This window comes from Copidosoma floridanum, unplaced genomic scaffold, assembly GCF_036245765.1.
Source record: "Copidosoma floridanum isolate Cflo_tuat_1 unplaced genomic scaffold, Cflo_Japanese_pri ptg000030l, whole genome shotgun sequence".
In the NCBI taxonomy this organism is placed as follows: Eukaryota; Metazoa; Arthropoda; class Insecta; order Hymenoptera; family Encyrtidae; genus Copidosoma; species Copidosoma floridanum.
The window spans coordinates 29,206,798-29,231,041 of NW_028321907.1; the positions used below are offsets into that span (position 1 = coordinate 29,206,798).

A 24,244-nucleotide genomic window follows, 5' to 3' on the forward strand; every position below is an offset into this window, starting at 1 on the left:
AACGATATGAAATTGTTGCTATTTGCAATTCATTTGGCTCTTGGGTACCTGATGGACGCCGATATGCTGCATTTAGATATATGATTATGAGCATTTAATATGGGACCGTTTTTCATTACTTGTTAACATAGGCACGGTGACAATGTGATGAACCAGGAGCTTGCAGTGGAACAGGATATGTAAAGAAAAAAACAGAGGTACTGCAACTGGACGGAGCGGGGAATCGAACCTGAGCTCTCCAGGTGAAAAGCAAGCGCTCTACCACTATATGACATCGTTGTGTGGTGACCCACATTACCAGCTTTACTCGTCAGGTGGCCAAGCCTCAAAGGCTCTGTTCGGAAATGATACGTTGGTTAAGTTTTTGGTTGGTACCTACCTCCAACCTGGCTCAACTAAGTGACCGTTTATATGCACGTGTAAATTAAAGTTAATCAGCTGATCACGTTTTGGTGCACTTGAAGTGCTTTAAGAGTGCCAAAACGTGATCAGTTGATTAACTTTAGTTTACACGGGCAAACAAACGGTCACTTAGTTGAGCCGGGTCGGGGGTAGGTACCAACCATAAACTCAACCAACGTATCATTTCCGAACACAGTCAAAGTAACTCAAGGTATGTTTGGCGACCGAGATTAGGCGTACGTCAGCAATCCGCACTCGTCCAAACTTGACCAAAAAACAAGCGCTCTCCGAAGATTTCCTCCGACTTCTGGCGAGAATCAGCATATATATATATATACAGATCCTATCTTTAAAAAATAATGGGTCACGTAATGAATCCTGTTTATTCGTTGTGTGATTGGCTGAGACTGACCAAGCGAGGGTAAATTTGAAAATAAGATTTTGAAAAATTAGTGATAAGTCATTTGTGTATAGAAAATAAATGTGATTAAATTGCGGGGGTTGGCGCGCGGAGCGCGTTTATTTAGTATATAAAAAAATGCATTTGGTGAACGAAGATTAGTCTGCAAACACAACAGACAGTTAAGGACGATCTCCGGGTCCAGTGGTTCTCAATCAAAATTGATGTAAGTTGAGAATCTCTTTTTCGTTGCATGAGCAGACGATGCGCAGACACATAAAAAACTTGGCGACACTGCAACATCTCACCATCGATCTTACTATATATATGTACTCTGGCCATTAGGGTTAGGTGCCGCGAGGCGAGCATAAAGACTTTCTGCCAATTTTCACGACGCTAAGTATTTGTGATGTTACAGTATTGTAAAATCTCATGATTGTACTTGACATTGAAAATCAGTTGTTTGATAATTTGAGTTAGGCCATTTTTCGTGACCGTCGTCTGACTGTTCTGTACTCAGTAAGTAACAGGATGCTGCAGTGTTGCCAAGTTGCTTGGGGGGTCTGCTTCTCTCTCGGTGGAGGCCAGATGAGGTGTTATTAATATTATTGATACTCATTAACTGATATGGAAAAGCCTATAAGACTTATACTCATTTTTTTCCTTAGGAATTTGTTTATTACATACAATGTTTTGGGAAAAATACTGCGAAAATTCATTACGTTATGCTCGCAAGTATGCGTTTTTTTGCCAATATTATAACTATAGATATACTGCACTGTTAAATCGACAATCTTTAAAAGTGAATAGTTCGCAATTTATTGAGGAAACACCTGTTGAAATTTTGCACACGTGTAAATAACACTTTTACTTCAAACATATTTCAATTTCAGCAAATTCTTACGACAACTACTATACCCGGAGATCGTCCTTAAGTGCCTACGGTAAAAGGAGGGGTGCTATAAAGAAAGGCTTCAGGTCCTCAGTGGCTCAAGAGATTCTCGCAAGCGCTGGCCTAACCTTAACCAACAAGCGTTCTTCGTGTTTTTGAAGTTGCAAACTTTGAATGCCAACAAAAATCCGACATAAATTTTATTTGGTTTTTGATGCCAATAATACCCCATTAACAAATGTGAAAGGGTTACTATAAATGTGTTTAAAGCTTTAAACGTTGGAGCCCATCAAAGAAACGGAAAACAATATTTGTTTTTGTTGTCAATAACTCAATAAAACAAAAGCAAAAAGTTTGTCATACCGTAAAAAAACGTATTTTTAACGTTTCTCTAACTTAAAGACTACATAACCAATCAAGATAATGTTTCCAAGAGCCAAAAATTGCTGGATAAGTGTAGTGTTAAACAAAGGCAATCAATAAAATTATGAGAACCCTCTAGGGCCACCTAATGGCTTATTATTATTGATAAAATTAGAAAATACGCGATTTCCTCAAAGTAATTGTCGTTTTCCAGAACAAAGTTAGGTTTCCTAACTCTGAAAAAAATTAGGGTTGTCTGTTTAAACGTTTCAAATGTATTTAACCATGTTTTGCACCTAATGAGTTCATGTTACTATAAAACTTCTTATTTTTAACTTTTTTCTTACTCAAAGAGTACATAACCAATTGAGGTTACGTTTTCGAGAGCACAAAATCACTATATGGATGTAGTGTGATACAAAGACGGCAAAAAAAACTATGAGAACAATCTAGGGCCATCTATTGGCTTATTATTGATAAAAACAGATGATAGTCTATTTTTTGTAGTAATATTACTCTTACGGGATGATGTTAGGTTCCCTTATTCTGAAAAAAATTAGAGTAGTCTGTTCGAGTACCTGTAATATATCAAACTATGTTTTGCAGCAATAAAGGGACCTTATACATTTAATTGGCAGGAAAACGTCTGATTTCTTAGTATTTTATTTTTTTTAACTTTAGGAGTTTATTTTTGATAGAGGTTATGTTTTCTAGAGCTAGAAACGACTAATCCAACATTGTACGATCATAGATGTAAAGAAAAACCTATTTAGGCACTTACCTACAATCTAGTTGCTGAATATTACTCAAAGCTTTAATGCTTAATCGGGGTGTTGATGTTTCGCCAAATTGTCTAATCATCTAATGCATGACATAACGCTTAATTTTTGACATGTTGCCCAAAATGTATATCATTTTGACTAATAATAATGACATTTTGACGAATCAAAAGACTCGTTTAGATTAGCAAATCTTATAAACTTCCTCTTATGACATTTCGCCGGAATGCTGCGTCATTATGCCGAAAATTGTGACGTTTCAACTAATTAAGAATTTTGTTTAAACCATCGTAACTTATAAATCTTTTTTCATGACATTCTGTCTATAAACTATGTCACTTCGACTAAAATTTTGTCATTTCACCTAATCAAAAGTTTTATTTAAGCTATCGAAGCTCAAATTTTTCCTCGTGTCATTTGACCTAAAAGCTAGGTCATTTTGCTTCAAGTTATGATGGCCCGCTGCATCAAAAAACGAAAACATTTTTCATAGTATTGTACTAAAAGTTCTTTCGTTGATAATTAGCACAACATTTGAAAATTTGTACCACGCAATCAACGTATTAATGTTTTCGTTTTTTATATTTCTCAATCTTAGTATGATTAGAAAGTTGTTAAAAGTGGCCTTTGGGGGTGGGCGACTTTGAACAAAGGGGGTGTAGTGAAACGCAACCGTTGTCACTTCGGGAGAGCCAAGTCGTCTCTTCGTGGATGAACGATGCAGGTGGTATCGCCCTGACGTCGTAGGTGTAGTGGGTACGCTGGCTTCGTCGAAGTTTAAAGCGTTGAAGGAGGGCAATGTCAGCCGTAATCTTTTACGACCTAGTTGAACTTGCTGGGGTTTTCGATGTCACCTTGAAGATCGTCTCGATGTTGAGAGATTTCTGGGTCTTGGACCAAAGACTATATATATATATATATACTTATGAGGCGTGAGAGAGAGATAGAAGGGGCGTATGACGAGGTTTAAAGAAAGTAATTGAGTGGTTTAGTGTACAGTGATTTTTATTGAATATGTACTTTTCTACTACCCCTGCTTCGTATATTTTAATTTTACCAAGTGAGTGATTCATGCATTGCACGTATATGCATGATCTGAGGCGATCTCGATGGTCGTCACGCAGTTCTTCTTATATACTTTACGTTGCCTTCTTACTTGCGATGTTCACTAAAGACCAGTAGTTGCCACCTGGCGAGCGGTAGACGGTACTATTAAGTGCAAAGTTTGAAGTCGGAGCTTCGCGCGATATTTCAAAATTCAAATTTATGTAAAACGATCGAATTTAAAGAAAAATGGTTATTTTAATATATAACTATTAAAATAACACCCCAGACAGTAACAAAGTTAATCAGCAATGCATGCTTGCATAAGAGCAAATTTTATTTATTAATAATACTAAAATCTGTTGGGTTCTAATCTAATTCCAAGTTAAGCTGCAGTATTTGTCTTTCCTCCTTCATCAAACTCCATTTTCTTGTGCGCTCCCCACCTGAAAAAGAAAGACGGAATTCCATGTGTGATTACTTCTGTAATACTTTCAGGAAAGCCATATGGCATTACATATGGTTTTACGTATGGCATTACATAAGGGTTTTTAGCTTGGTAATGCCAAATGTAATTCCATTTGAAAAAACACATAAAATTACAAATTGGAAGAAGGAAAAAAATTTTGTCATCTAGAAATAACTACAGAATACTGTAATGCGTCATTTACTGGGAATAATTAGTGTTACCATTAGGATGATAACTCTAAAACAAGGGATTAAAGTTATATTTCAGGAATAAAAAAAAAATTGAAAAATTAAATTTTTTTATTTAGAAGTAAAATTAGCTGAACCCCCTTGTTTTGGAGTTATCATCCCGATGGAAATAAAAATTTTTGACCGCAAATAACTTATTATGGTATTTTGCAGTTATTTCTAGATGTAAGAAATTTTTTCTTTTTCCAATTAGTAATTCCATGTGTTTTTCCATATGGAATTACATATGGCATCACCAAGCTAAAACCCTTTATGTAATGCCATATGTAAAACCATGTGTAATGCCATACAGCTTTCCTGAAAGTATTACAGAAGTAATTCTACATAGAATTCCGACATTTTTTTAGGTGGGTCGCTCTACTTCTGCTAACTTGCCTTGCTCTCGCTGTGCTCGAAAATTTTCTTTGCTACTCTTAATTCTTTTATACATTCTTCGTGGTTCTCTAAACAACTCTTTCGTTTTTACATCCCACTATTTTTTATTCTGTTATTATTTAACTTAGATGTAAGAACTACAGAGCTAAAGATCGTATAAAAGAGAACTTAAGCATTTTCAGAGAGTGCTAAGACAAATTAAGGAGTAAATTCGGGAGTAATATAGTGGGCAGCCCCTCTGTGAAGGCTATGCAATATATACACGAGAGTTCATGCCCTGCTGACTACTTCACTTTGTAAAATAACTTACAACTTTTCTTTTTTAATTCGCAATATATTGCAAAAAATGTAGGCTTGACAGATTTTTAGAAAAGTATCTGGTTGGCAGATCTTCTCGTTATTTTACGCCCAATTTACTTTCACATACAATTTACATACAAATATATCAACGTTGTTTATCATATATGGTAAATTTCAATTGAGATAAAGATGGAAAGATATTATTGATTGAGATTTCAAAATCAAAAAAAGTGTTTACATCAGGATCTCTTTCTTCTTCTATTTGTTTTTTTTTTAAACTGAAACGTGCACATAAATGCGTGTGTCTATTTTTTTCAATAATCGTTACTGACAGAATGTTATTTTATAAATCCTTGGAAATGACAAAACGTAATGTAATTATGATCGATTACATTGACAGAACTTACACGTAGGTACTTATCCCAATGACACGTTTACTATGTAAAGAGATTAATGTAACTTGATTTAAGTCCTTTTCTTATTTGTTACAAATAATTGTGTAGTAAATCGCTAATGTCTACGATGGAAAAAATTCACCTCATCCTTAGTAAACAATTCAAAATGATCACCATAGAGTAGGAAACAATATTTTATATCATCACACGAATATGTAACACTGCTTCTTGACCTGAAACGAAAAGAGGCACCGACGCAGCGTTAGCAAATCTTGATCGCGTTCGTCACCGTTGTCCCTCTCACCTCTTGGGTTTCTGCTCCTGAAAAAGGGGGATTGGCGCGGGAGTTCTTCCGTTCTACGAGAAGAACTATTAATTTACACACAACAAATACCTTTCACTGTTTCTTTTATTAAACACTTAACACTAATACACAGTCTCCCTCTCTTCACAATACACGACACAATGCTTCACCTCATCTTCTGGACGGCGCTACAGCGACTCCGCCTCACAACCTGCGAGCCGCGAGCGCTCGTCCACCACGTCCTGCTGGTCCGGGACCAGGAGGGGCTCCTGCTCGTCCTTGACCCACACTACTACGCACACTCTCACACTCCGTCCCCAATCTCTCACACTGCTATACACTCTCTCCCTCTCTCTCTACTCGACTACACACACTCTCTCTCTCTTTCTACTCTACTATCTACCCCAATACACGACAACACGCACGAAAAATGGCGGCCCTCCCATGCACCTCGCGGTCTCTCGTACACCTCGTCTCGTCAACCCAAACTCACTCTCTCTCTCTCTCTCTCTCTCTCTCGCACTGTCTGCACTACAATCTCTCTCTCTCTCTCGCACTGTCTACGCTACTCACTATCACTCTCTCTCTCTAGCCTCACCTCCTGGTCAAACGTCCGCGAGTCCAACCCAGCGTGATGTTGTCCGGTGTCCTCGAGCGGGTCGTTCGTCCTGCGGCTTCACCCTTTCTCTTCTCTCTCTCTCAACTTTTCTCTCTCTGCTTCTTCTCTCAGCGGCCGTAGTCCTCGACCTGGAGACCTCGTCGTCCTGGGAGAACACAGCAGCTTCTCGTCTCGCACGCACACTCCTCTCTCTTCTCTCAACACTCTCTCAAAAACTCTCTCTCTCAACTCTCGCCACAAAATCCCGCAAACCACCGAGTCTCTCGCTGCTCGCGCTTAAGTGTGCAGCTCGAGGCTCTCCTCCCGACTGACTCACGATCTCTTGCTCAAGCAATGGCCGCCGCCACTGCTGCCGCCACGTATCTCCTCTCGCAGTCACTCTCATACTTAGCAGCTGCTGTGTCTCGGTAGTCGCGTTCGCACTTTCCTTGTCCTTTTCTGCTGGCGCTGCTGTCTCTGCATCTCAACTGTTTGTCCGTTGGCGTCCTCGTCCTCTCCTCTCAGCGTGTATACAGCTTCCGAAAAACAAACAGTTCGGAAAAGCGTCAAATTAATGCCCTTTGTATACACGTTGCATCAGCGAGAGCATTTTGGAATATAGAGGCCATTTTTCCTCGTTACAAATAATATAAAAATTAGATGTAACGCTCGATGAATATTTAGAGCTTCCTAATTTATAAACAATACTTCAATTGAAAAAGCTGAGAGAAACTAATGATCTTAACTTAGATGTTAGTTATTATTTTTTTATTCCACAGGTACTTCTCACAGAAAAATTAATACTTGTTTGAATTTTGTATAGTTCCCATTAAAAGGTAAGTTTTTTTCGTCACACTACTCATGGAATTACAAAAATTTCGTTTGTCAATATGTATTCTATTCCACAAGCATCCAATTTTAGGCGTTAGATTTTTTTTATGCTTGGTCCCAAAAAAACAGTTTGTGACATAACACGATGCAGACAAAGATGACTTGAGGAGGATTGGGAGTATTATTCAGAGAGGCGAGGAACAAGGAGTCTCCCCTGCCTGCGCAGATGTGCCCCCTTTACCGCGTACTTCCTTTTGCACTCTACAAACTTGAAACTGTACGACTGTAACTGATTATATTTTTGAAAAATGACTGACAAGATTTTTTTTGTCGAGCATATTCCTTTTGTACCATGGTATCTATGAAAATGCTTTTTTTTATTCCAACACATTTAGAATATACCTTAATTGCAATTAAAAGGCAAATCTAACCTTGCTCTCTCATTAAAATGCTTAAATATAACATAAATTTTTTTTGGCACGTTTCTCCATTTGGAACTTTTCTCCCAAACCTCCCTAAGTTTTTACATGCTTTCTACATGCCACATGTAATGATATGTTACCGATTGACTGTAATACTAATTTTTAATAGTTGAACTTATTCCGATGGTAAATAGATCTGTCAGTCCATCCCATTTTATAACTCATTAAATATATTGTGTTGTACGTCCATAACGATTGAGAAAAGAACGTCTTTTTTTATGTTTTTTGCTTTTGTCCACAGTATAACACATTTAATTTTCAGATCATAAGTAGATTTAGAAATATAAAAGATCTTCCAGCTTATTTATTACAAAACAAAAAAACGGTTTGTTAACTAATAATTATGAAATCAAGAGAAAATTAGATCAATTTTCTCCTTGGTCCAAGTTTTACCCATCTTCTCCTAATCATTGTGTTTCAAAAGAACAAAGACTATAATTATGATCTTGGTAGTTACTTCTATGTATTTCTAACTGCCACATAATAACCGCTTTGAAAAACAGTATTAATTTAAAAAATTGATATTTTTAGTTTACCTTCAAATAATGGCAGATAAAAGTTTATGTTCTTATTAATCAATAAATCGATTATTGGAATAATATATTCAAGGTTACAATAAAAAAATAGGCATTCAAATGTAAAAATTGTAAATAAGTAATTTTTATAGAGTTGTAAACACATATCACTAAAATAAATATCTAATACACGTAAATAATTTTTTTACATGTGATTTTGTTTATGATTGACAAAAAATTTCACCATACCGTGCCGAAAAAAGGAACAAAAATTCCTTCTTCGGTGCAGGATTGGAAAAGTATTATACAATCTAGAGAGTAATTTATATACTATTTTTCATAAGTTATATTTTTTTAAGTTTATTTTAGAGTTATTTAAAACAAATAAAAATGAAATAATATGAAAAGATTTATTTTCTATGTTGATTTTGAGAATTTTTCGCTTGTTTTGGGGTAACCTATGTTCAATCGGCGTATCATTCAAAATAATGTAAAAAGTCAATTACGTACCTTATTTTGTCCCATAAAAAGCATTTTACGAGAACTAGTTTTTTTATTTGGAACCTGGATGAAAAGTATGTACTTATGAACCAAAAAAGTAAAAAAAACAAGCTGCATCCGATTCTTTAAGAATTATTTTAAAGGGTACCAATAAAATTTAAAAAGTTGAAATTTCCTTGAAACGAGAGGTGTTTTTTTGTATTAGTCGAGGTATTAGAAAAAATAATTTGTTATTTATATCATTTATTTCCATGTGTAAAATATCTTGCTACATTTAACGTCAATAATTTGTTTCAATATTTATTCATTTAAATGCAATAATTGATTCAGAAAGCGAGTTCCAACGTATAAACTTTAAATGAAAGCTCAAGACACAAGTATTAATGTTTTTTTTTCAATTAAAATTTTGATTTTGAACTCACATTTCATGTTTTAAATTATATTTTTCTAAGCAAATTTTTATGTACAAACCAGTAGACAGTGGATGCTTGGTTACCTAAGTATAAAGTTATACTTCTAAAAAATTTTATGGCAAACAAATATGATTATGAATTCAAATTTACCTTGTATATAACGATGTTATGTACGAAGGTGGTGCAATTATCGTTGTAATGATTATATCTACGTTAATTTGGTGTGGTTTCTAATAAAATATCAATAGTTAACAAATGAATGATTATAAACAATATATTACGTCACAATACAACCGAAACAATATCTCGGCTGGCCAGTTTAAGACTATGAAGTTTCAGCGAGTACCGCTTTCTTCAAAAGGGTTGTATTACATGCCAGTGAATGTGCTGTCAAGACGTTCATCACATATAGGTTTTTTTCAGAAGTATTATTCAAACATTAAACGTGTATTCAAAATAACATGAAAAGTATTCAAAAAAATTGTAGCTCCTTTAACTGTATCTCTTTTTTTATACATGTTTCCTTTAAAAAAAATCTAAATTTCTTATGCAGTAGCATTATCAAAAAGTCACGTAAACATTGCATTTATGAGACCTCTAGAAATCTCCCAAATTTTTTGGCGTAAAAGATTGATTTAAAATAAACTTATTAAATTTTTAAATACATCCACAAGTTGCTTCTTTTTGACAACACAGGAAAGAGATTAATGATGCGTAAAAGCGTGTTAGTACATTCGTATGAGAAAAAATACAACTGATGCAATAAAAAATAGCTCTTGGTCACCTGATTCCTAACGTTTGAAACAAGCAAGCAAATAATCGAGCAAGCAATGAAGGTATACAGATCTACACAATGGTGCGTCTCTATATTCAATTTTTGTTTGTGTGGACTTTCGTATTCGAATCCGATATGTCCAGTACAAGCTTTTCTACTTCTTCAGGTCTACCAGTCAGTTTTCCAATTCTTCATAATATAATACATAGTCTAAGAAACTTAGCCTCAAGTTTACATGATAACTATCACGGTGGAAACTTGATAGGGGCAAATGAGGATATTATTGCGGTTTTTTTAGTGGTCAGCTTTAAACATTTGTATAAGAAATTCAGTTCGTCAAATCGTAATTTTTTTTTTTTATCTACGTTGGATTCAAAAACTACTGAATTCCGTATAATCCTGTTTCTACGACTACTTTTTAAAACTTGAAGAATCTGTTGGAAACCTTCTCCTAAAACAATTAATTGATTTACAAAGTTGATAGATATTTAAATCCCTTAAATCACATAATGTTTTCTTAACTATTTCTAAGCCTCTTTTGAGATCCTAGAAGCATCGTTCTATGTAACTAAGTCTTCTGTACTTAACAGTAACCCACATGATACTATTTAAATACCTATATCTTCACTAGCATGAAATATAACAAACATATTTCGGATCTTTATGAATCATAAGGTTTCTAAATTCTGGCGACATTTATGGCTGGTCTTGTTTTTCGACCATATTCATGCATCTGCTTTTGGTCTGACAGCAATAATAGATCATGGTAATGCTACATGATCAGGTGTTGCTACTGTCGACGTATACTAACTGTCGCAAGTACTTTATGGCTAGAGAGAACAACCAAAATTACATTATTTTTATTACTTGTTTTAAAATTCTTAAATATACATAATATCAGATCTAATTAGAATCCCATACTAGGACGGTACACTGAAAAAAAAAACAAAAAAAAAACGGCCAGTATAACTGAGCACTGTGTACTTCGGTACGTTGGCGTCGGCTGCCAAGCAGATTCTGCTTGACTCCTTAGCTAACCTAGCCTGAAAGTAGCTGCTTGGGTCGACAGGCTACAGTAGCTGTGCAGCCAAGCCATACTGGCCGTTTTTTTTTTTCAGTGTAAACTAAAGTAGAGAGAACATTTTGGACCTTTTTTAGGGAACAGCATAGAATCTATAAATTAATTGAAAATGTTTACTAAATTTTATTGGATTTTCTACAAATACTTAAGTAATTTCTAATGTTAAAAACCAGATAAAAAATTATCTTGTAAATTTATAAAAAAATATTTATTCAATTCAACTTAGTTATCAGTTCAAATTAAATTTAACTTTGAATATCAGTTTAAGTATTCAACTAATATTAAAAAACTTGTGGATTGGTGCATGAAGCGTTCAGGAGGACGAAACTCCACCACTATATGTACACATATACTGACTGATATTTAACGGTGGTACAGTACACCCTTAAGTTAAACTACTACGTCTAAACTTACAAAAAAGCTTTCACTAAGTAATTACAATTTTTAAACTGCTTCTATAATATATCTCCTGAAAGAGTGAAAGTACATAATAGATTTAATTAATTAGTTATACAACTTTTGGATCGCTTTTAAAATACAAACATAAAACTTAAAATTACTCATCAGTTCAAGCTAAGAAGTCTAGCTAATACATCAGTTACAATGGCACAATTTGAATATAATAACAATACAAAGTTATTAAGTGCACGTCGCTTTCTTTTTTTTTCTTATATACATTACAAAAATACAAAAATACAAAAATATTGAGTAAGCAGTGCCTCTCTTACGTGAATAAAATATCGTGCTTTTTCATCAGTTCTTAAAATATTATATAAACAGTGTTTAGCGTCAATATTCAATTGTGTAAACAAACCAACGGAAAAAAACAATTATAAGAATTAACAGCTATAATCAGAGAGATTGCAATTGGATTGTATGGTCACCAGTTTCTTTTTTACATGACAACGAATAAAGTTGTCAGTTTTTAAAATTATACGCAAAACATGAAATGAATATGTTAGGACGGCAAATTACATTTTAGTAGAGACCGAGAGCTCTGAACAATTTAAATACGATTCAACGGTAAAACAACATAAAATGATATTGAAATTGACTCTAGGGTCTTTGTGATACCACTTTTTAATGGGTTATGTGATACAACTTAATAATGCAATTATTAGTCCGACACCCTTGATCTTACCTCAGTACAATATATACATATGTTGTGCAATACGCTCGTTCATAGATGTAAAAATACGAAGGTAGCAAGGAAGGCTTGGCGGTAACATGGTCGATGTTACAGTGACAGCACGTGGTTTAAAAAATGACTAATGTTGCACCACCTGGCCTGTAGATTGGAAAAAATGGCCTATTCTTTGGCACGCAGCATCAGGCCATGTAAAAATGAAGCTAATTCGGCTACTAAAGGGTCGATAAACGAGTGCAGCATAAATGCACCAGGTAAAGTCTTACCTGAGTGATGATAAAGGTGGAGTATGTTGCCGATGTACAGGCTTGAAGCGGGTGCTTGCAAAACAGCAACAACACATAATATGGTCAGCAATGCAGCTTATGGTGACGGAAGAAGGGCAGTAGTAGCATAACGAGCATGAGCACATGCTGGGCCAGGTGAAAATGCGTCGCATTGTGTGACAAAGACGTTGTATGTCGTGCCAAAATCTTAGACCACTTGAAAATGGCGACAATAAGCTCTGGCTAAACTGCTGAATGCTGATAAGCCGTTGGCAAAAAAAAATTGTCTCACCGATGTTAACACTTCGTAAATAACGCCCCAGCACAACAATAATCTTCAGGTCGATGAAAACGATCACGTCCAGCGGCAATGTCAATGCCAAGTTGACGACGACGAAGACGATCAGAAAAATCTTGTTCAGTAGAAGATAACGTTGGGGGCACTGATGTAGAAATCTAAGCCCTAATATTGTATGTATGTGTGTGTGTGTGTGTGTGTTTTTTTTATCCAGAGGGTACTTATGCGGACAATCACATAAATGTAAGGGGAATTCTGAGGACAAAAGTTAAACTATGCGGACGTCCGCATAATTCTACCATGTTATTTATATATATATATATTCTAGAATCACGTGAAGTCCACATAAGTCACTTTCTATAAACATGGATATATATATTACCGTGGGAGACGGTTCTTGTACCAGCAGAGAGACTTGCGTCTATATATATACACAATTATCTCTATAGGGCATTCCACACAACCCGTTGCGCAAAGAGTTATTATTATATATTAAATTATATGGTTAACTGTCATATAATATAGTTAACTGGGTGGGGCTTTCCAAACAACGTTCCACCATGTAAAACCATTTATATTGGTAATTAAGAACTTACTTATTCATTCATGTTTTACTCAAATTCTTTTAATAAAAATATAATATAATACATCATAAAAATAATGAGTCATATATATTTTTGAACTGTAAAAATGCTCATTTGTAAAGAACGTTAACAAATAAAAACATGTTTTTTTTTTACAATAAACTTTTTTTTCTTCTATTTTTTCACACCACTCAAATGGCAAATAGATGGACTTGATACATGCGAATAACTAATAACCATTCTATTTATACAACTAACGGTAAGATCAGAAACCAATTTATGTTAATTGTATTTCAATTTATTTTTGAATGTAGGGTTCTTGGTGCGCTAAGCTTTTTTTTTGTTAGCATTTACAATAAACTGTATGTCAAATGTTTATTTTTATGTATATGTATTATATAAATACATATAAATTACATTTAATTTATCATTAATACAAACCGTGGAAGTTTCGCATTAATATGACTCATTTTGTGAGTCAACTTATAAAGCCCTATCAAACCACGAAGACTTAGGTCTATTCCTATTCTGTTTTAAATTAATGTCGAAATTAATACAATAGATGAACACAATATACGTTCATGGGATATATTATAAGGTAATAAATTTTGTTCATACATATAAGAATATTTAAATCATGTTGTTATTATTAAATACATCAGTATTTTTCTAATTAAAATTTTTTTTCCAAACTATATTTGCAATATCTAAAATGTTTCCTTTTTCGATTCGAACAAAAATTCTATTTATACTTTTTTGCATCTCGATAAAGCCCGTTTTTTTGTCCCGTAACTATTTCGCCTCTTACGTTATTCTTAAACAATTTAGTGTTTCGTAATCGTACACCGTTACATAAGCCGTCTGATATACCTGAATTTTGAATTAACATTACTATTGTTCCTATTGTTAATTTAAGTTCATGAGGTGGCGAGCCTTCACGAATATTGTTCAACATTTCTGCAGGAAAATTTATATAAATATTATCATCTGATTTATTAACACCTTTATAGGTTGCATTGTTAATGCTGCAATACGTTTTAGGTTCTCCATTTAATTAACGTAAAATCTTATGGATATTAATGTTATTACTCGATGGGTAAGTATTATGTCAAATTATTATACATTGACCTCTTTCCATCTAAATTGCGCTATGTATATTTTTTATAGAAACGTCGCGCTTATTTTTAGAGTAAAAAGGAGGCCCAGGTTTGACTCCTGGCCGAAGCGGATAACTTTTTTCACTGCTTTGTAATTTTTAATTGACAAAGTTTTTCGCACTCCAGCGTTTTTCACTCTAAAAATAAGCGTGACGTTTCTATAAAAAATATACATAGCGCAATTTAGATGGAATGAGGTCAATGTATAATAATTTGACGTAAAATCTTATGGTTTAAAAATAGAAGTATATTCATTATGATATGTTAGTTTTACGTTATTACTAAAACAGCTGCTGTAATTACCAAATATTTTGGTACAGATTTCATCTGTTATCCAGGATTTAGGAATTTTAAATATTTATATGTCCTCTTCTCCAGTTCTTAATAATAATTTTGAAAATTCTTTAGAACTAGAACGAACATTATTTTGTAATCTTAAATTTTTAAGAAGTTCCATAAATATGATGATTTTATAGTTTCTCCTGTTTTCATAGTTCTATTACCGTTTTTTGTTAATGGAAGGATTTGTCGGAAATCTCCTCGTACTACTATTTATTTATTACCAAAGCAAAGATTTGTATCACACAAGTTTCTCAACGTACTATCAACGATTTCTAGAGCATTTTTCGGAATCATAGAAGCCTCGTCCCATATAATTAAATCAACTTTCCTTAAATTTTTTTTTTCTAGTTTCAAATTCTAAAAATACACCCTCAACAGTATCTAAGTCTAGAGTTTAACGGGAAGTTCTTTGACTGGTCATACCTTTTGGCAGTAATACAGATGCAATTCCTGTCCAAGCAACGGACAAAATATTTTTACCTTTCCAAAGGAAGTAATACATGAGTGTCTTACATAAGGAGGTTTTCTCAGATCTTCCAGGATCATCTATGAAATATACTTTTTTATCTTGTTCACAAATAGTTAAAAAATTTTTTTTTGATCTTGATTTAAATTTATGTACATTATATCAAACATTTTTTCACAGAAAGATATTCCCTCAATATTGCAATTTTTTATATAGTTGCTAATAGTTAGTGTCGGTAAACTAAAAGACTCACATGATTTACCTTCCGTTACTAAAATTTGATTAATACGTAGAATAGCACAATTATGATCATTATTATCAAAATCTTTCGTACAATATTTTTTATATTTATTCCACATTTTATCTCCTTGAATGTTTTCTGAAATCAAAACCAAGCAAAAAATTATCTTTACTGGTATGGAAACATTAATGTTATTGCTTCTTCAAAAATATTATCAATTTCAGAATCATGTTCAGTTAAAACCATTGCAATTGCAGTATACTTAAAATTTGTATGTGTTATTCTATTATGGTTTTTAACGTCTTCAAACGATGTAGCCCTATGTAATTTATTTAAAATAAGTTTAAAAAAAAGCGTTCATGATCTTTTGGAGATACTATGTTTAATCTACCTATAGCAATATCTTTCATTCTAATTTTCCTTTTTTTCCGAATTTTAAGTTTATTGTCAAAAATGTTGTGTTCTGGAATGTTGTTATATTTTTGTGATTTTGCAAAATCATCTATTTTATTAAATTTAAACCAAGCTGTAAGGGGTGTTAAATTATTTTTTATTACGCTTTTGATATTATTTTCTTCAAGTATGAGTTTTTGTTTGTTTTCAAGATAAATAGCTAGATTTACAACCGTATGTCTTCTACCACTTATTACATATTTTTAAAGTCTCCAAGTGGCTTCCATTGGACTTACATATCTAGCATCTACGTAACTACTAATTTTGTCTTATATTTCTCAACTTAGTTCGTTTGATTTTCCTATTTTAATGTATGCTCTGTCACTGACTTTATGTATGTAGTTATAAATATGTTTGATGCTTTGTATATATGCACAGTATTCAACTTTTAAATGACATTTATACTTCACTAACAAAAATTTATTGTATGGGACAACTATTAAAATATCAACATAAGTCTTATCTTTCTTTAGACTTTGTTAAATATGTTTTTTAAACATATTATTCTTTCTTGTATGTTGTGGGTAACCGTTATTTTTGAAAGTAGTTTTGGTTATAAAAGTTTTTGAAAAATTTTTTGTAAAGTTTTTGTAAGAATTATTATTACATTGACTCTGATCTGTGTGAGGGCCATAAAGCATGTGTTGAATCACTAATTTTGTGAGTATTATATTGTTTGAATGAATTTTCGCTGAAATAAATTCATCAATTTGTCGAGTGTTAAAATTTTCGTATCTGGATATAATGTTATAAATAAGTAAGCATGTAGTAAACTACGTTTTTGAAATTTAATAGTGTAAAACGTATGCTAATACTTTACCAAAAGTTTTTTTTAAATAATGTCATCTAAAATTGTTTGTAATTTTTTGTGAAATACCTCTAATATTAAAGATATTATTTAGTGTTATATTTTTCGGAAATTTAGATAATACAAGCTTTAATTCTTTCTATTTAGGATTACATGTCACTGTGATTAATAAGGTTGGTCCATTGTGTCTTGATGTTTTTGCATGTATCTCGAACTTCCTATATACGTGAAAGGTAGTAGAGCATTTTACGTATATCTACTACTATTGTAGCTTTAACGGTACTAAGATAGTGATGCGAAATAGTGGAGGTAGGGCTGTACAGTCCCACGACACGTAATAAAACGTACAGAATGGAATTGTCCCCATACGCTAATGTGTTAAGTTTATACTGCTGCTGCATAGATCTATGCACCCTATGGCTTACACCTTTAAATAACCTTGCAGGCTCTCGAGTTCAAGACCCAATATTTACTCCCTTAGCTTGCACTCCTGGGAAATAAACAAAAAAACATACCATTCTAATTAGTTGTGGCCCCTCACAATTTCTAAACTACATCATCTTAGCAACGCTCTAGATTTTTTAAAAGGTAAAATTGTCTTATATTTCATGTTATTTCTACCAAGTTAATTATTTGTTTAACCCTTCCTTAGTCACTTTTCACTACTCTTAAGCTCCACAATATAATTCATTAAAAAATGAGGTATTTAATCGATTCAAAAGTTCAGGGGTAGGCGCGCGAATCTCGCAGGGGGCGGAGCCCCACGAATATATATATACTGAGCGTGCGGTGGCTCAGTCGGCTAGATCCTGGATTGGCACGCGGGAGACCGTGGTTCAATTCCCTTCCAGTGCGACTTTTCGGGCAAATACCTCTGTGATTTTTCACATGTGCTTTTTCACCACGCAATGCTCCTTGAGGAGGGTTTAGGCGACCCTCTCGCAGTAAAAATTGCCTAATTTCTCCCTTTACCCACCTCCCAGAAATGAAAGCCCTCCTATCCCTTTCCTCGTCCCTTTCCCAAGTGCTAAGTACCCATAGTAGTGCCCTTATTAAAGGAGCCGACGTAGACACTGTGTTATATATATATATATATATATATGTATATATATATATATATATATATATATATATATATATATATATATATATATATATATATAATGTATATACACATACCTATATTATACAGTTATCTCGGTGGGGAATTCCACATAGCCCCACAAAATAAGGTTAAAACCCGTCATAATCTTTCTTAATTTGACACAAAGCAGTTTTTTTCAGAAAATCCCTACAAGCCACCCACAGCCCCTCACGTAATTTTTCGTAATCCCACACCGCCACCCACCACCTCCCAAACTACTTTTGGGGAACCTGACAGGGATCATACCGTCTTTCTCGGACTTTGATGTGCATACATACGTGTTTATGTCGTATACATATTAATTTTTTATTTTTAATCTGCTTCATTACTAAATTACTTTCAGACAAAACTTTCTTATCGCTTTGATTTGTCTCATCGTCAAGAAAAAATTTACAGTCATAATTGATTTATAGGGGGTTGTTGCGCAAAGTGTCAATTACACTTAGTTTATCATTAATACAAACCGTGGAAGTTTGGCCTTAAGATGACTCATTTTATGATATTTATATATTTTTCACATTTAAAACGTTTTCCCTATTGATTTAAACAAAAATTCCATTTTCAATTTTGCATCTCGATAAAACCACGTACAATTGACCATAAGAAAATGAAGGTTTATTCAAGTATAATCTCACATTATCAAAACTTTGACCTTGAGACTTATCAGTCATAGCAAATGCTACAACTAATGGGATTTGTTTTCTATGTGAAATGAAAGATAATGATAAAGTATATCCGGTATTCAATGTGATTCTTGAAATAAATACTTTATTTCCAATTTTTTCTCTTGTGCCTATTTCGCCTTCTACGTTATACTTCAACAATTTAGTAATTCGCAATCATTTACCTTTATATAAGCCGTTTTGTATACTTAAATTTTGAATTAACATTACGATTGTACCTATTTTTCATTTGAGTTTATGGGATGGCAAGCCTTTACAAATATTGTTTAGCATTTTTACGGGAATACCTACATAAATATTGTCATCTGATACATCAACATCTTTATAGGTTGCATTATCGATGCTGTATGCTGAATACAGTATGTTGATTCCATGGTATTAACTTTACTATTTCCAGTAGGAGATGTAGGATGGAGTACATGTGATAGACAAAAATTTTTAACACAAGCAGAAAATCTTACGTTGCTTAAATATTACTTATATCGAACTTTCTATCGATCAAATAGTAAAATTTTTAGCCCCATACTTTATGCTGAGAGATTAATGCAACAGTCTTTTTGGCATGCGTATATTACGATAGGAAGCAACAGAATAACATTATCAAGATGCAATGGTAATAATGCAAAAGTGTGGACGACCTAATTTTTCTATTACCGTCACATGTAACCATAAATGTTTAGAAATAAAGCAAATTTAAAGAAACTTTTTTTGAGATATCCCTCCAAATGATGTACCGAATGTAACAGTTAGATTTCTTCATACAAAATTGAAATTAATTTTAGACGATGCAACTAAACACAATATTTTCGGAAAAGTTATTGCTTACGTTTATACTATTAAATTTCGAAAAAGAGAATTACCTTATTCTCGTATTATTGTAACGTTGCATATAAACAATAAATTATGTACTACTATAGACATGCGAGTAGATAGAAATTTTTCATTTTTTGAGCGGAAATTTCACTTGATTAACAAATACAAAAATTAATTATTAAACACATGCTTCATAGACCTCATGGTAAAGATAGTCCATGTCTTGCCAGTCATCAAAAAATTTGTACAAATAGGTTTCCAGAAAAGTTCACTGATGATACTATTTTTACAAAAATGGATACCCAAATTACAAACGAAGTGACAATAGATGTGATAATCACATAAATAGAATCAAAAATAATAATGAAAATATTTTAGTTGATAATTCAATGGTAGTACCATGCAATCTATTTTTGTTAACCAAATAGAATTGCAACATTAATGTTGAGTATTGTGCATCTATTGAAAGTATAAAGTATATTTCTGATCATATTTAAACAAGAGGAAATAGAGTATCACGTAAAATAACGAAATCAGGTACGAGTGATAAAAAAGACGATATAGAAATTTTTGATAAAATATTAGAGTATGTAGATGGCCGCTATTTAAGCCCCGTGTAAGCAGCATGGCAATTGCAAGAGTTCCCTCTGTATAGACGTAGTCATTCTGTATTTAATTTTTCAGTAATATTTAAAATGAACAAAATATGTTTATTCAAGAAAATAATATGTTAAAAGCTATATAAAATTCTGAAACAGCATAAACAGCTTGGTTTGAATTAAATAGAATAGATAGTTTCGCAAAAAAGTTAGACACGTGAATATTCCAGAATATTTTTGTTTCAATTTAACAGTAGAAACTTTGGTTAGAAAAGAAAGAGTTAGACGTTGTTACGTCGGAAAGACGCAACTAGATTTCAATTATTTCTAGGCCTAAGCTTGCTCTTAATAGCCTGGGAAGTTGTTAGGGTTTGAGGAATACAACTGGAATCGGGCGAAAAGGAGCTGTGGGTGGCACTTATGTTTAATCTGTCTTGCAACGTTTTGCATCAAGTTGCTGAGGAAGTTTCTTCCTTGGTCCATTAGGATTACTTTAGGCGCTGTAAAGATGCAGATAAAGTATTTTATAAAGGCATTGGCGATCGTTTCCGACGTCGCATCTTTCAGAAGGACAGCAATACAGAATTTCGATGGTTGGTCCTGCATTGTTTATATGTACTCGTTTCCATTCCTGGTTTTGGGTAGTCGCCCAACTATGTCGAGAGTTACCGTATTGAACGAATTACCGGGGGTATCTGTTATTATCATTGGTTGTTTGGTTTTAACTCTTACTAGTTTTTTTATCTGGCAGTCCAAGCGTTGTTGGACGCGCCTCTGAATGTCATCTTTCAACCCGCCCCAGTAGTACTCTTGGCGTATTCGATTGAAGGTCTTTGAAACGCTACGATGTTCGCCAATTGGGGATTTGTGTGCTTCGTAGAATATTTTATCTCTTTCACTTAGTTCTACATATTTCAGGGAGTTTTTGCATATTATAACTTTTTGTCCACAGTTTCAAAAGGTGGTTTTATTAAGGTTCAGTACTTCAGACTAGTCCAAGTTACAAATAGTCATACTTTTTGAAATGCTGATCATAGTCAATCCTCTTTCTGCAAGGAGTAGCTGTAGTTTCATTAGTAGAGTTTTTAGTCTGTTTTTAATTGTTACTTGTGATACTCCAACGCTCGATGAATATTTAGAGCTTCCTAATTTATAAACAATACTTCAATTGAAAAAGCTGAGAGAAACTAATGATCTTAACTTAGATGTTAGTTATTATTTTTTTATTCCACAGGTACTTCTCACAGAAAAATTAATACTTGTTTGAATTTTGTATAGTTCCCATTAAAAGGTAAGTTTTTTTCGTCACACTACTCATGGAATTACAAAAATTTCGTTTGTCAATATGTATTCTATTCCACAAGCATCCAATTTTAGGCGTTAGATTTTTTTTATGCTTGGTCCCAAAAAAACAGTTTGTGACATAACACGATGCAGACAAAGATGACTTGAGGAGGATTGGGAGTATTATTCAGAGAGGCGAGGAACAAGGAGTCTCCCCTGCCTGCGCAGATGTGCCCCCTTTACCGCGTACTTCCTTTTGCACTCTACAAACTTGAAACTGTACGACTGTAACTGATTATATTTTTGAAAAATGACTGACAAGATTTTTTTTGTCGAGCATATTCCTTTTGTACCATGGTATCTATGAAAATGCTTTTTTTTATTCCAACACATTTAGAATATACCTTAATTGCAATTAAAAGGCAAATCTAACCTTGCTCTCTCATTAAAATGCTTAAATATAACATAAATTTTTTTTGGCACGTTTCTCCATTTGGAACTTTTCTCCCAAACCTCCCTAAGTTTTTACATGCTTTCTACATGCCACATGTAATGATATGTTACCGATTGACTGTAATACTAATTTTTAATAGTTGAACTTATTCCGATGGTAAATAGATCTGTCAGTCCATCCCATTTTATAACTCATTAAATATATTGTGTTGTACGTCCATAACGATTGAGAAAAGAACGTCTTTTTTTATGTTTTTTGCTTTTGTCCACAGTATAACACATTTAATTTTCAGATCATAAGTAGATTTAGAAATATAAAAGATCTTCCAGCTTATTTATTACAAAACAAAAAAACGGTTTGTTAACTAATAATTATGAAATCAAGAGAAAATTAGATCAATTTTCTCCTTGGTCCAAGTTTTACCCATCTTCTCCTAATCATTGTGTTTCAAAAGAACAAAGACTATAATTATGATCTTGGTAGTTACTTCTATGTATTTCTAACTGCCACATAATAACCGCTTTGAAAAACAGTATTAATTTAAAAAATTGATATTTTTAGTTTACCTTCAAATAATGGCAGATAAAAGTTTATGTTCTTATTAATCAATAAATCGATTATTGGAATAATATATTCAAGGTTACAATAAAAAAATAGGCATTCAAATGTAAAAATTGTAAATAAGTAATTTTTATAGAGTTGTAAACACATATCACTAAAATAAATATCTAATACACGTAAATAATTTTTTTACATGTGATTTTGTTTATGATTGACAAAAAATTTCACCATACCGTGCCGAAAAAAGGAACAAAAATTCCTTCTTCGGTGCAGGATTGGAAAAGTATTATACAATCTAGAGAGTAATTTATATACTATTTTTCATAAGTTATATTTTTTTAAGTTTATTTTAGAGTTATTTAAAACAAATAAAAATGAAATAATATGAAAAGATTTATTTTCTATGTTGATTTTGAGAATTTTTCGCTTGTTTTGGGGTAACCTATGTTCAATCGGCGTATCATTCAAAATAATGTAAAAAGTCAATTACGTACCTTATTTTGTCCCATAAAAAGCATTTTACAAGAACTAGTTTTTTTATTTGGAACCTGGATGAAAAGTATGTACTTATGAACCAAAAAAGTAAAAAAACAAGCTGCATCCGATTCTTTAAGAATTATTTTAAAGGGTACCAATAAAATTTAAAAAGTTGAAATTTCCTTGAAACGAGAGGTGTTTTTTTGTATTAGTCGAGGTATTAGAAAAAATAATTTGTTATTTATATCATTTATTTCCATGTGTAAAATATCTTGCTACATTTAACGTCAATAATTTGTTTCAATATTTATTCATTTAAATGCAATAATTGATTCAGAAAGCGAGTTCCAACGTATAAACTTTAAATGAAAGCTCAAGACACAAGTATTAATGTTTTTTTTTCAATTAAAATTTTGATTTTGAACTCACATTTCATGTTTTAAATTATATTTTTCTAAGCAAATTTTTATGTACAAACCAGTAGACAGTGGATGCTTGGTTACCTAAGTATAAAGTTATACTTCTAAAAAATTTTATGGCAAACAAATATGATTATGAATTCAAATTTACCTTGTATATAACGATGTTATGTACGAAGGTGGTGCAATTATCGTTGTAATGATTATATCTACGTTAATTTGGTGTGGTTTCTAATAAAATATCAATAGTTAACAAATGAATGATTATAAACAATATATTACGTCACAATACAACCGAAACAATATCTCGGCTGGCCAGTTTAAGACTATGAAGTTTCAGCGAGTACCGCTTTCTTCAAAAGGGTTGTATTACATGCCAGTGAATGTGCTGTCAAGACGTTCATCACATATAGGTTTTTTTCAGAAGTATTATTCAAACATTAAACGTGTATTCAAAATAACATGAAAAGTATTCAAAAAAATTGTAGCTCCTTTAACTGTATCTCTTTTTTTATACATGTTTCCTTTAAAAAAAATCTAAATTTCTTATGCAGTAGCATTATCAAAAAGTCACGTAAACATTGCATTTATGAGACCTCTAGAAATCTCCCAAATTTTTTGGCGTAAAAGATTGATTTAAAATAAACTTATTAAATTTTTAAATACATCCACAAGTTGCTTCTTTTTGACAACACAGGAAAGAGATTAATGATGCGTAAAAGCGTGTTAGTACATTCGTATGAGAAAAAATACAACTGATGCAATAAAAAATAGCTCTTGGTCACCTGATTCCTAACGTTTGAAACAAGCAAGCAAATAATCGAGCAAGCAATGAAGGTATACAGATCTACACAATGGTGCGTCTCTATATTCAATTTTTG

At 32.9% G+C, this 24,244-nt stretch overlaps 1 protein-coding gene across 1 annotated transcript in view; it reads left to right on the forward strand.

The window, feature by feature from the left end:
• The window catches only part of bchs (WD repeat and FYVE domain containing 3 bchs), a 1,547,413-nt gene that overhangs the window by 1,625 nt on the left and 1,521,544 nt on the right, over positions 1 to 24,244 (forward strand). The window lies entirely within an intron of this gene.